Here is a 14,682-nt window from a genome sequence, read left to right as displayed (position 1 = left end):
CTTCATAAAGGGAATGCTTTTTTAAAATTTGCACAGTTGAAAATGTTTGTCACTCACTGAGCTAGGTCACCTTGCTCTTCCTCTCAACCATGCTAGAGGTAAAGCAACTGGTGTTCAGATGGGGAAGGAGACTCTCACAGACTTTTACAGACTAGTATTTTTGTGTTTTGTCTGTTTTTTAGTTAGTCAGGGTGTTATTTTTTAAACAATTTTATTGAAATATTATTCACATTCCATATAATTCACCCATTTAATGTATATAATCCAGCGTACCTGGCTGGCTCAGTTGGTAGAGTATGTGACTCTTGATCTCGGGGTTGTGAATTTGAGCCCCACATTGGGTGTGCAGATCACTTAAAAATAAAAAGCTTTAACAAAAAAGAAAAAATAAAGTGTACAATCCAATGATTATAAATATATTCACAATCACTAATCTATTTTCTGCCTCTATGGATCTGCCTGTTCTGGATATTTCATATAAATGTGTGACTTTTTGTGTCTGGCTCCTTTCACTTAACATAATGTTTTCAATGTTCATCCATGTAGCATATATCAATACTCATTCCTTTTTATTGCCACATAATTTTCCATTGTTATTGTACATAATATTTTGTTTATTCATGTATCAGTTGATAGGTATTCTGTATTGTTTCCACCTTTTGGCTATTATGAATAATGCTGCTTTGAACATTTATGTATATGTTTTATTTGGAATATGGTTTCATTTCTCCTGGGTGTACACCTAGGAGTGGAATTGCTGGGTCTTATAGTAACTCTATTTTTAAAACTTTGAGGAACTGCCAAGCTGTTTTTCCAAACTGGCTACTATATTTATATTCCCACCATGTATGGGAGGATTCTGTTTTCTCCACATCTTCATCAACACATGCTATCTTTTATTTTTATTGTATTATTATTATTATTACTATTAAAATTCTAAGGGGTATGTAGTGGTATGCATTATGGCTTTGATACATGTTTCCCTAGTTACTACAGATATCAAACAAACAAAAAATAAACAAACAAACAAACATAAATAAATAAGTAAATAAATAAATAAATAAATCAAACAGCTTTTCATGTGCTTATTGGCCATTTGAATATCTTCTTTGAAGAAATGTCCATTCAGATCCTTTGCCCAAGTTTAAATCAAATTATTTATCTTTTGTTATTGAGTTCAAGACCAGCAGTGTATGAGAGTTCTACAGATGAGTTTAAATTGTGGTTATCTTTTTTTGTGTAATGTATATACCTCATTTCTATTTAGAAAAAAAAAAATTTAACCAGGAGTGTCATGCTAAGCAATATTCATCATATAGGTGAATACCTCCCAAGAATGTATCAATTGCTCATACTACTATTTGAAGATATATAACTCCATCTCCTTGCTAGCTGGTATTTCAGTGCCTTTCCAAAGGCAAGGTATTTAGTGTTTTATGAACTTTCACTCTAAAGAAGAAGGAAAGTGAAAATGAAGATGTTGTTACTATGGCTCTCATTAACGAAAGCCTATTTCTAAAAGAAAATTTTACAATAAATAATAGAGGACTATGCATTTAGAAATCCAGTGTCTTTGATGTGCAGCAAGTATTTTGTTCATATACACTTTTGTTGGATGGGATATTATGAGTTATCTGTGGGTATAACTGATGGAAAACTAAGGTATTGGAATATTCTCTGTGAAGCTAATGTTTTTTACAGCTGTTAATTTTACTCACTTAAGAAAATATAAACAATTTTATCATGCATTAATTTCAAGTAGCTGGACCATGAGAAAACTAAAATATGATTTTGCATTTTTAGCTTATACAGGTAGAATCTCATTATCTAGCCTCAAGACCATTTAAATGAAAAAAACGGTTGCAATCATAATAACACTCTGCACGGTGGTGATGGGTCATATCCATACAGTTTCTGCTCCAGTGAAATCCCATTTTAAGAAAATACTGTATGCTCTTCACTTACTGGACATTCATTGTAATGGAATGTCATCTGTATAACCAATATGAATTGTAATTTTCTGTCAAGTGGACATATGTTGAAGTATGGGTGGGTTTGAGAAAGATTCTGTACATGGTAACTGACCAATGTGTTTTTTTTGGCTATGAAGCTCAAACAGGTTCACTGGGTAGCAGTGGTTGGTATCCTATCAAAAACAGACAAGAATACATTCTAACTAAAGGTTTTCTCTCTTTTTTTTTTTTACTGTTTTATATTTGAGCAGACAGTATCAAAATAACGTAAAATATGTGATATCTGCCAAGCGATGACTCTATGTGCTTTTACAACACCTTGTAAGATGTAATCAGAGAATTTTTCACACTGGATTTGTATTTTTGTGTGTGTTTGTGTGTTTGAATGTGTGTGTATGTGAATGAGTGTGTTTCACAAAAACCTGAGAAATAATTAAGGGTGTAGAATGTGTGGTTTATCTTCATTTTGCCAGCACTTAATACAGTGTCCAGCATATGAAAAGTTCTCAATTCTAGCACATGAGTTCATTAGTAGGGCTGCTGCTGAATGAATACTATTCCTACTATTGATAACTATTATTTATTGAGTGCTAATTATATGCTATGATCTTTGTCCTTTAACTCATTAAACCCTACATATATGTATAATATCAGTACTCTTATTATCCCAATTTTACCAGTGAAAAAAAATGGGGTCAGAAAAAATAATGCTGGGAAGAGGTTAAATATCCTTTAATCAAGGTGGATTTTTTGGCTTATTTTTGTATTTGTGTACTGGTTTGTGTGTATGCTTTGCATATATAGTTTCTTCAGAAAATGTGGAGGTAGGGAGTTAGGACCTAGTATGTGTTTCAAGAATAAGTTACAGTTAGTGGGATTTCACCACATGAGAATTTATTCTATCCCTCGTGCGTTGCTAGGGGAAGGAGAGTGGGAATGTACACTTGATTTTTTAGTTCAAGCATCTAAGAAGAAAGATCACATCTTCTTTTATTTGCCTTTTTGCTCCAAACCCACATTACAAAGCTTGTCCAAAGTGAATACTCACTAAAGATTATTGATAGGCAGTCTACCTGCCACACATTGTCTTTGTTAAGTGAATCATAATGAAAATACTTCAGGTTATGATGTCTGTCCTTTGAGAGAAAGAGAATTTAAAGTAACCACAGGCTTTCTCAGCCTGCTGGAGATATGAATCTCTTGGCACCTATTAGCATAATCTACTTATGGAAGAGACATAAACGTGGAGCCGAAGACCAGCAAAATGATTTGCTGGGCACTATTGTTGAGCCCTAATTTAAATCACTTGGTTTTCTCCATTATTATTCCAAAGCCTCATCTGAATCCTTCTGATGCTAAATGTTTATAGGCACAATATATTTTCATAACTTGCAAAATCTTTAATGCAAGATTTATATATCTTCAGTGAGATGGATGAGAATAATTACTTTGAGTCTTGTTAAGTTCCTTCAAGCAATGCTGTTACAAATTTGTATAATAGAAAGAATTAAAATGTCACAAGATGTATTTCGGAGTATAACAACCTTAGCATTTAAAAACATTCTTAAGCACACTATTTCCTTAAACAAAATCCATGGATTATCTTTGCATATATTTACACATGAGGACAGTATGGTTTTCCTGAAACTGTTACTTAACACCTGGAAATACTGAAAGCCAGATTTCAGGTTCACTGGAAGTGTGATTGCTTTATGTGGAGGCAAACACCTCACCACAGTCACAAGGGCACTGTAGTTTTATTTTTTTTATTTTTTATTTTTTTTTAAAGATTTTATTTATTTATTTGAGAGAGAGAGAATGAGAGAGAGAGAACACCTGAGAGGGGATAGGGTCAGAGGACGAAGCAGACTCCCTGTCGAGCAGGAAGCCCGATGTGGGACTCGATCCAGGGACTCCAGGATCATGACCTGAGCCGAAGGCAGTCACGTAACCAGCTGAGCCACCCAGGTGCCCCGGGCACTGTAGTTTTAAACAACCAATGTGAAATCATGTGAAATCATGGCCACTGGTTTCTGAATAAAGTTGACAAGAAAGGACACAAATTTCAGCTTCCATCAAAAGAAACGCAATTCAAAATGCATGCCCTTATAATAGTTAGTAGAACCATTTTTTTTATTCATAAGAAAGTCTTGTGTCAAAGAAAGGCTTTCGTTAAGTGATATCCTCCTCTAAATACAGATGCTGAGACTTACATGCAAGGAAAGAGGCGATAGTCGCATAATACGGCATAATTGTATTTGCAGTGAGGAAACCAGCCAGAGCCAGAAACTCTTCTGGGTGCTTCATTGAACATTTGGATGCTTGTTGAGCTACCATCTTTAGAAATGCATAATTTGTTGTGCCTGATGTCAGTCTCATTTCACTTACACTTAAAAATTCATTCATTTATTCATCGCATATTTACTGAGGCTGTAGTGTGCCAGGCACCGATCTAGGCTACACAGGTGGAGCAGCAAACAGAACGTATAAAGACCCCTGCCCTCCTAGAGTTTATTTGCTAATGAGGGAGACAAGACGAACAGGTAAATCCCAGCCCAACATTTGGTCTTCACTCCATGTGGATGAGCAGGCACTGATGAAGTATTCGGAACAGAAGAGTGACACGAAGCGACTCAGTTTTAATAGGCATTCCCTGGCTGCTTTGTGGAGTTCAGACTGAAGGAGAAACAGGGAGCCTCCTCTAATAGTTCAGTGAAGAGAGAGTGGCTTGGACCAGGGTGGCAACAGTGCAAGTGGCAAGAAGTAAATCAGGTTGCCCATATGCCTTGAGGGTAGAGATCATAAATCTGAGTGTTGGTCAGACCAATGCAAATATTTGAAAATGCAGATTCCTTATGCAGAGAAGCAAGGGGAAAATACACCGTCTTCATTTTCAACTCATTTTATATATCCTCTCCATCAAAAATTTCAGTATGGATTATTTTATTTAAGTCAGACAAAGATCAAGATATGAATTCTATATGATGATAAGTGTCCAGGTAGCTTACTATGTAGATTTTCATTCTCTTCAGGTTATGTTTAATTGTTCCAAGTCATGGAAACAGACCTGACTTTGCAGATGGTTTCACAGATTACAGCCACGGTCTCACATTATCAGGGAAGTTCTTTGAGTCTTGAGTAGAGAGTACATATTAATACAGATACAAGCATGTTAGGGGAAGATTTTTCCTTTCAAATTAAGGAAGAATGGTTAAGGTTATTGTGCATGTTAAGGCTGTTTCAGGTTAGGCTGGTGTGTGGTCTGTTGATTTTGCTATAAATATATTTAAAGGGATAAAGCACAATGTTGTCCAAGAAGAACACTCTGGCAGCTTATGGGTCTTAATGGTGCCTACACAATAAGAAAGAGAAAGTCAACAGATTTCTGCCACTGCAGACATGAAACAAAGTTTTACTTCATAATTCTCTTAAGAAAATTGAATTCATGGCAGGATAAGGGTCCAGGAGTCAGGAAGGCTGAAGGATTCAGGGGGCAAGGGAATTGGTTGCAGGTACAACTGTTGTCTCATGACAATGAGGGGATAGCAGGTCAGTGACAACAACATGTGTGAGCTGCTCCCTAACTCCTGCTCCCCAGATCTCCCATGAGAATCTCTAGTCTTTATAACTGAAAACATATAGGAAAGAAAATCCTAGAAAATGTAGTGCAGTGTAGCCACACATTTAGGCATGTGAGACCAAGAGCAGAAAAATTAGGCTCAAGTCATAACTTCACTAATTACAGGATTTGCATGGAGTCATATAACCACACTGTGCTTATTTCCTTAATCAGTAAAATCTGGTAAATAACGGATAGTTGTGAAGATTAATGTAAATGCTGTGTGTTAAACTTATTAAAACAGTGACTGATTCTGACAAGTGAAAACACTGATGTTATTTATTTATTTATTTCCTATTAAAAAAACAATGGACATAATTTATTTCTTAATTTTTTAATAGTAAAATAACATTCTTCTAAACAGTATGTAAACTGGAGTTAAAATATTCCTGAGACTCCTAAAACATCTGTTTAAAAACAATAGAGTCTTTTATTAGTAAAGTTAAAATATCAGATGAGAATTTTTCAAAGTATAACTAATATGCACACTATTTTAATAAATGGTATTTAAAATCACAACATAGAGACCATTGAGGGAATCCAGATTTATCATCTTTTCTGAAAAAAAAAGAAGGATAATTTGTTGTGAGAAAAATGCCTAAGGAAAAAGTTAAAACCCACAGATCCATTCATTAGATTGAATACACAAGAAGTGGGTTGGGGGACGGGGTGTTTGTAACACACATACAACCAGAGATGTAAATTTATATGCCACACTAAAACACCACATTATAGATTCCCTTTTCTCCATAACCAGGCTGATGCTCTGTGCAAATGTAAATATAGTTATTAAAGCTCTTGGTGCAGCAAAAAGCAGAGGAATTCAGAGAAAGTGCTGTCCTCAGCTCTCACCTGGCTGCCTCAGCAGGTGGGCTGAGCTTGAGAGCCCACAGGACTGACCTGAGTCTACCAAGAAAGCAGTGAGGGGATGATTGAAACTGTCAGTCTTGGTCACCAGGGGTTTGCTGAAGATCAAATCCTGAGGACCCAGCAGAGCTGCATAGGTAAATAAAAAGTGGAGTGTTTAAAGCAGAGACCTAGCAGAGCAGAGCTAGGGCAGGGTTTTTCAGAGGTGAGGCTAGTCCTTTGTCTTAGTCTCTGTGGGACCCTATAACAAAATGCCATAGACTGGCTAATAAAGAACAGAAATTTATTTCTCATAGTTGTGGAGACTGGTAAGTCCAAGGTCAAGGCAACAGCAGATTTGACGTCTAGTGAAGGCCCACGTCCTCAGTCATACAGGCCCATCTTTTTGCCACATTCCACGAAAGCAGCAAAGTCGGCAGAGGATAAGAGCACACTTAGGATGGACGTGGTGGGTGGAGGCTCTTTGCTGAGTGGTTGTAGTTTCTCAGTGGAATATGAAGCTGAGACTAAGGCTAGTACTGAGATTCTAAGGACATAGTAGATGGTGAGAGAGTGAGGGAGAGAATGGCCTAGAAGAATATGGCAGATTGCCAGACTGCACTGTGGGCCCACTGGAAGTCGGTACTGGGAAATTACTGTCTTGGTCATCACTGTCTTGTACTTTTCTCAAGTTATCTATCTTCAACTGTGAAATGCAGATAAAGCGTAATCAGGGGTCTGGCTTTAACCAGATGTCTTGTGTATCAAAATAAGTGCAATGAAATATGGGGTTGGGGGCAAGGCAGTGAGAGCATATGCAGAGGAGTGGGTATGACTAATTATTTAAGCAAACAAAGTAAGAAGGAAAATGGAAAAAGGAGGGAATGGGTGGTAAAAAGGAAGGAAGGTAAAAGCTGAGAGATCTGTACATAGCAGTGAGGTAAAAGGATTATCTCTATGTTTTCAAAGCTTCTCATTGGTCCTAAGGCCCATTGGTCTTAGTTATTACATCTGCTACAATGTCTTCAGCTTCTTTTTATTCTTATTGGCACTGCTGTATTTCATGTTATCATAATCATTATTCCAGGGGCATTTTCCTTGCCTCTAATCCAGTACCAATCAAAGTATGGTTCACAGACCAGTAGCATGAACATACTTGGGAGCTTATTAGAAATGCAAATTCTTGGGCCTCAACTCAGGCACACTGAATAAGAATCTCTAAAAGTGGGGCTCACATGATTCTTTATGCACATAGCATGTGAAAATTACTGCCCTGCCTGCAACATATTCCTGCCCAACTTTCCAAGCGATTTTCCAAATAAGCACACCTCATTATGTCACGTTGCCTCTCAAAGTTTTTCAGTGGGTCCTCTTTACCTAAAGCATAACCTCTAAAATTCTTTACTTAGTCTATTTCCTTAACTCATCTTATGGTCAAGCTTTTGTTTTTCCATATCTTCACACCTTAACCTCTGCTATTCTGTTTGCCCTGAATGGGCTTCCCTGTCTTGCTACATAGACAGAAACAAATATGATTCAGTCTTCATGTGTAAGCTGAGACCTTCCCTGGTTCCCCTATGTCAGCTTGGGTGACCTTCCTTCTCTGCTTCCATTGGACTGTATATAGACTTCTGTTTTAATAGGCATCTCATAATCTCATTATTTTTTGCATTTATTACTCTCCTCAAGAAAGAAGGGTCCTTGATGGTAAGGATGTTTTTCTTTTATCTTTGTAGGGTAGCATCTAAAACAGTTATTAAGCATTCACTCTATATTCTTGAAGGATGAGTGACTGAATGAGTTATTCCAGAGTGAAATGGTTTCTGAATTCAGATGCTATGCCATATCCACATCTGATTCACAACGATTTATTATGTGTTATGCACAGCCAGAAATAATGAACAATCTGTTTATAGAACACATTTCTTTGTACCAGGCCATTTATGACTGTATTAAATAATAAAATATTCATAATACTTTCATTCTTCATATGTTAAAACCAACATTTACTAATTTTTCAATAAGACTGTGTGATTTGAATAAATTATTTTTTCTTGAACTATATGGAATTTGTTCCAAGTATTCAGATTCTTTCCCCAAGAGTACTCTTGTGGTCCCTAGAAATATTTGCCTATTCCTTTATCAGGGCAATACAACTAGTCTTGTGGTTGTATAGCAGGTTTTCCAATTTGAACAATGATTGAAGCCATGATAATGACCTCATAAATTTCATGTTCTGGACAACTGAGCCAACCGGGCCCATTCAGATTTGTTATGCAGTCCATTTCATGGGGCCATACTAAGCAAACACTTTATTGTTAATCTTCAACAGCTGGGCCAACTGACACATTTAAACAAATGGTAAGATATTCTTAGGCATAGGAGATATAAAATGGCAAATGATTAATTTTTGAATATCTATATCCAATAGCATAGCTTAAGTCATTTTGTTTGTTTGTTTGTTTAATGTTGGTGAATTAGTAAAATCCTCTGACAGGTAAACCACCAAAGATTTTAGGGTTAGTTTCAATACTTTTGGCTCATGTAATATACTTTTCAAATAGTAATGCAGACTCATATTGGCCTTGAATTATTACAATAAACGTGTTACTTCTTTAAGAAATCAAACTACAGGGATGCCTGGGTGGCTCAGTTGGTTAAGTGTCTGCCTTCGGCTCAGGTCATGATCCCAGGATCCTGGGATCAAGTCCTGCGTTGGGCTCCCTGCTCAGCAGGGAGCCTGCTTCTCCCTCTGCCTGCCGCTCCCCCTGCTTGTGCTAGTTCTCTCTCTCTCTCTCTCTCTCTCTCTCTCTCTCTGACAAATAAATAAATAAAATCTAGAAAAAAAAAGAAATCATCTCATTATGTCACGTTGCCTCTTGTTTTACGTGTCATCCTTGCGCAGGGGCCATGCTAATCTTCTCTGTATCCTTCCAATTTTAGTATATGTGCTGCCGAAGCGAGCACACGTTGCCTCTTGTTTTAAAGGCATGTGTAAATTATGGAGCGACTACCTGTTTTGGAAGAAGTTTACTAATTTTACAAAGTTTCCTTACATAGTATTTTTACAATATAAATTCATTATTTAAATTTTGGTTTTTCTCCATTATAGAGATTACAACCAAGATATACACACTAAATTAAATGAACCTGTGCAGGTTCATTTTTAAAGTTACGCAGAAAGTTACATACCCCTGAGATTGATACTCATGAGGATCATCTGCTTGAATTTTTAAGCTCTTGCCTGTGGCAGATTATGTCAGTGCTCACTGATATCTGTGTCCTCTTCTCTTCCGGGGCACAAGCTTGACTGCATTTCCCAGCATCCTATGTAATTCTGGTCAATGCAATATGAATGGAAGTGATATGTGCCTCTTTCAGGCAAGACCCAAATAGCATTTCTAGTGCTCTTTTACTGTCATCTGGCTGATGGTTCAGGATTCTGAGGACCTAGGGGAAGCACCTGATTCTGAATGGGTTCCATCGGAGAGTTAACACACACGACCCACCAACCCTCATTGAATTGCAGTGTGTGATTGAGAAACTTGAATTGTTTTTAACCACTTAGATTTCAAGATTTACTTTTATAGAAGTTAGTATTATTTGCTTTAATTAGCATCACTGGAAACTACTCTCTATAGACAAAGTCAGTTTTCTCCCACACTTGACTCTTCCTCAAGTATGATTAAATGTCCAGGCCCTGCTTGGCAAATGATTTGGACAATAAGCAAGCAAAAGTGGAAACATGGGCAGAGATTAAGGCAGACTACAGCCAAGTTTAGCCTGGTGATGTATGAATTTCCAACATGATTGTCAGTAGGCTTACTTATGGCCTCATGATGCAATGAATGGAAAGTTAAAATGGGGAAATAAGTCTGGCCTTAAGAATCTAGATATGGCTTAGATGAAGGTGAAATCAGAGGCTAAAAAGAAAAACTGTTTCTCTACTCACAGTACTTCTGACATCAAGTATGTGGGTTTTCCCTCACTTAAGGGATTCTGACACTAACTACCCAGAGTTAGCCAGGCCCCAAAAGAAAGAGCTTAGTACCACAGGACCATCTCCCACTTCAGATTCCTAACTGCAAGTACAGAGTTCCCAAATGACCCACACTTCTGTCCAACTTGACTACAAACCCAAGGTTTCCATGACTCCCTCCTGAGATTCTATTATTTGCTAGAATGGCTCATAGAACTCAGGGAAGGAATTTATTCATTATTATTGGTTTATTATATAGGATATTTAAAGGATAAAAATGGACAGCCAGATGAAGTACATAGGATGAGGTCTGGAAGGTTCCCATGTGCAGGAATTTAGGGCACACCACCCTCCTGGAACATGTAGACCTGTTCACAAACCCAGAAGCTCTACAAACTCCTTTGTTTGGGGTTTTTTTTTTTTTTAAATATTTTATTTATTTATTTGAGAGAGAATGAGAGAGAGAGAGCACATGAGAGAGGGGAGGGTCAGAGGGAGAAGCAGACTCCCCGCTGAGCAGGGGGCCCGATACGGGACTCGATCCAGGGACTCCAGGATCATGACCTGAGCTGAAGGCAGTCGCTTAACCAACTGAGCCACCCAGGCGCCCTGTTTGGGGTTTTTATGGAGGTTTCATTACATAGGCATGGTTGATTAAGCCATTGGCCATTGATAATTAACCTCCAGCCTCTCTTCCCTACCTAGATTTGGGGGTGGGGCTGAAAGTTCCAACTCTTCAATCAAACTTGTTTCCTCTGGTATCCAGCCCCCATCCTGAACTACCTAGGAGCCCACCAAGAATCATCTCATCAGTATAAATTCAGGTATGACTGAGAGGGGCTCATTATGAATAACAAAAGACACCCCCTCACTCTTATTACTCAGGAAATTATAAGGAATCTCTGTGCTAGGAATAGGGACAAAGACCAAATATATATTTCTTATTATATCACGGTATCACAGAGGCAATGATGAGAACTTTTTTTTTTTAGAGGTTTTGAACTACAGGGGTTTACTGATGAAAGCAATATGTCAACAGCTCAGACCCTATGTAGCTCAACCATATTTTAAAAGCACCCCCCCATAATGGTGAAAACTGTTTCCTATATTGGTAGTATTCTTATGTTTAAAACTAAAACTCTTCCATTATGCATTTGATGAAAGTTATATGTTGTCTTGGTACACTGAAGAGAAACTGGCAGTAGGGATACATCAAAGGCAGGCCAGATAGTGTCTAATCCCCTAACACCTGGGATTATCATCATCAGATTATTTTCTCAGGACAAGGGATAAAATCCAGGATTCTGAGTTTTCCTTAAAACCATGGCAGCTAGGGGTGCCTGGGTGGCTCAGTCGGTTAAGGGGTCTGCCTTAGGCTCAGGTCATGATTCTGGGGTCCTGGGATGGAGCCCTGGGTGCGGGTCCCTGCTTAAGAGGGGTGGGGAGTGGAGGGTGGGAGGGTTTGCTTCTCCCTCTCCAACTGCCTCTCCTCCTGCTCATGTTCTCTCTCCACCCCCCAAATAAATAAATAAAATCTTTAAAAACAAAAACAAAAACAAAACCATGGCAGCTAACCAGAAGCCCTCATATTCATTTTTTTTCTCTTAACTGTACATATTAGCAAATATTTGGTTCTTAGTAGCAATGTATTAATGCAGCTTTGTTTACTTCACACCAAATTAAATTAGGATTTAGCAATAAATTGGTTCAATTGTTTATTCTTTCATCCTATCCCAAGGTTATTGATCTCTAGTAACTGGATCTCAGCATTCAAGGGATTCAAAACTTAATAGAGTAGACAGGCATGTGATAGATGGCTGAGTTAAACACAAGCTATTAAGCTAGCATGTAGGATGTGCATTTAAGCCAGACTAGAAAGTTGAAGGACAGCAAAGGGAAGGATTTGTTTAGGAGATCATTAGCATACAATAGACAACCCAACCAGCTAAGTTGGACGATTATATTTTATAACATGCATTTTTTACATATAACCCAGTTTAGTGGCTCAATACATATTCAATTTGAATAAAAGAGTGGAATTGGAGTACCTCCTGTGTGTCAGACACTGTGCCCAATGTTTTACTTGTGTTAACACATTTGGAGTTTACAGCAATTTCACAAAGTTGACACTCAATTTGAAAGATAAGGAAACTTACTCAAATTTTGATGTCACATTTGGATACCATAATTTATGGTATGCTAGCCACTTGTAAGAAACTGCATTTTTACGGCCATAAATTAATTTGCTAGCTTACCTACCTATTTACTTATTGTTTGGCAAAAAGGTAAACTAGATTATAACTACATGGTACCATTAATGGTTCCTTGGGAAAGGGTTTTCATACCCTCTTAAAACCACTACCACCTACTCACTTATATTTTGAATCTGGTTTAGAAGAAATAAGGCTCTCCGTCTATTATTAGAGCTATCGCTTTAGATGTAAAAACACCACTGGAAGAAGCAACGCATTAAAATTTATTCACACAGAGATATAAATAAATGCCAACCTTCGTTTAGTCTTCTGTGAATAAACAAAATTATACTAGCTATATTGTGACTAAAAAAGAAAAGTTGGAGAGGGCAAGTAGACACTAAAGAAATAGAGAAGAAGATGCCATGACGTTCTATGAGAAACACAGAGAAAAAAGAGGCAGAGGTCAGTGAATAAAAATTTAAGACTACTTCCCATTTTCCCTAAGGCACAACCTGTTTAGATGTTTAATCTCTCGTTATTTAAAAAGAAAACCAACCTTCACAACTAGTTATTTTCCTCAATTATTTTTATATCTAATTTTCATATTGAGACAATCAAGTGTAATTCATTCACCTTCATACTAATAATTTGTGGTAGTAAAACAGCTGAGAAGCATTCTCTGGTCTAATCATAAACCACTGTAAAAATCAAGCCAGCAAAGTTGGATTCACTGATATCATTTATCATAGGAACACTATTAAAAACCAAGTTAGGTTACTATGAATAATTGGTTCCTCACAGTTTATTCACCGTTTTGTTAAAAACCCCACATAGAATGAGATTGATTTAGATGGTAATCACAACTAATTCCTAGTTGGGACTCACTCCTTGAGCTTCACATTTTGTTCTTGTCTTAGAGAACCATCAGCTTTGAACTTATTCTAATTCATTTTCCTAACAAATATTAGTTTACATAGGGTTAGGTCCACCTTCAAAATGAATTTGAGTGACTTAATTTGAAGTTAGGGAAACTTCTGATTAGACTTCTGGATTTCACAGTTTTAGTGTTCAGTTTTGAAGATTCACAAAGGTGGAAAATCCATGGCCCAAGTATTTTAGAATTATACTCAAGCACAAATTTGATTATTGTATTTTATGTAGTATGAAGGATTGATGTTCTTGACTAATGAATGAATATCTCAGTAAGGGTGCTTTAGGTATCCTACTCAATCCAAAGACAAAAGACTTATTCATTCACCTAACAGGAATCTAGAGATATGAGGGGCCACAGGCTTGATGGCTTCATTGAGTCAATGCAATTAAAGATTGACTACATTTCCCCCACAGTGCCAGTTTTGTCTTATTGATTTTCCTAACGGCTGAAGGATGATTTCTATTAGCAACTAGGACTATGTTTTCTTGCATATATCTAAAGGCTGAGGGGGAAAAAATGTTCCTATCTAGTATTCTAATTAAGGAAGAGTTCTATGATTTAAGCTGATTGGATTGTCTAAATCACATGTCCACATTTAATACTCATTGTGGTTAGGGGAACATAACTGCTAAAGCACATGGGCTCCATTATTGAGGAGAAGAGATCTTAGGTTTCTTCTGGAAGGAGGAAGGGGTCAATATATGTTAATCACACAACAAAAGCATCCCCTATAGCTTATTGCCCAGTGTCCCAAACTCAATCAGGCTTTGCTCATTTGTTTTTTTTTTTTTTTTTTTAGATTTTATTTATTTTTTTGACAGAGAGGGAGAGAGAGAGAGTGCACAAGCAGGGGGTGCAACAGGCAGAGGCAGAGGAAGAAGCAGACTCCCTGCTGAGCGGGGAGCCCAATGAGGGACTGGATCCCAGAACCCTGGGATCATGACCTGAACCAAGGCAGACACTTAAACGACTGAGCCACATAGACGCCCCAGGCTTTGCTCTTCATTGCATTTTTGGTTTGTGTTTTATGACTTAGTGTATTTATTTTTAATTTTATAGTCAATGAGTAGTAATATGTATAATGATAGTAAGAAATACATATAGTAAAATATAATATATGGCAACAAAATATAGTA

At 37.3% G+C, this 14,682-nt stretch overlaps 1 protein-coding gene and 1 non-coding gene across 2 annotated transcripts in view; one reads left to right on the top strand and one right to left on the bottom strand.

Moving 5' to 3' along the window:
• DPP10 (dipeptidyl peptidase like 10) overlaps positions 1–14,682 on the top strand; it is a 1,400,194-nt gene that overhangs the window by 530,542 nt on the left and 854,970 nt on the right. The gene's annotated exons all lie outside the window — the stretch shown is intronic.
• Positions 9,300–9,405, bottom strand: LOC123324387. The gene has a single exon (XR_006539768.1). It is a non-coding gene; the product is annotated as a U6 spliceosomal RNA (small nuclear RNA).

Source organism: Neomonachus schauinslandi, chromosome 3 (genome assembly GCF_002201575.2).
Source record: "Neomonachus schauinslandi chromosome 3, ASM220157v2, whole genome shotgun sequence".
Taxonomy (NCBI): Eukaryota; Metazoa; Chordata; class Mammalia; order Carnivora; family Phocidae; genus Neomonachus; species Neomonachus schauinslandi.
This window is presented reverse-complemented; position numbering and strand designations above follow the sequence as displayed.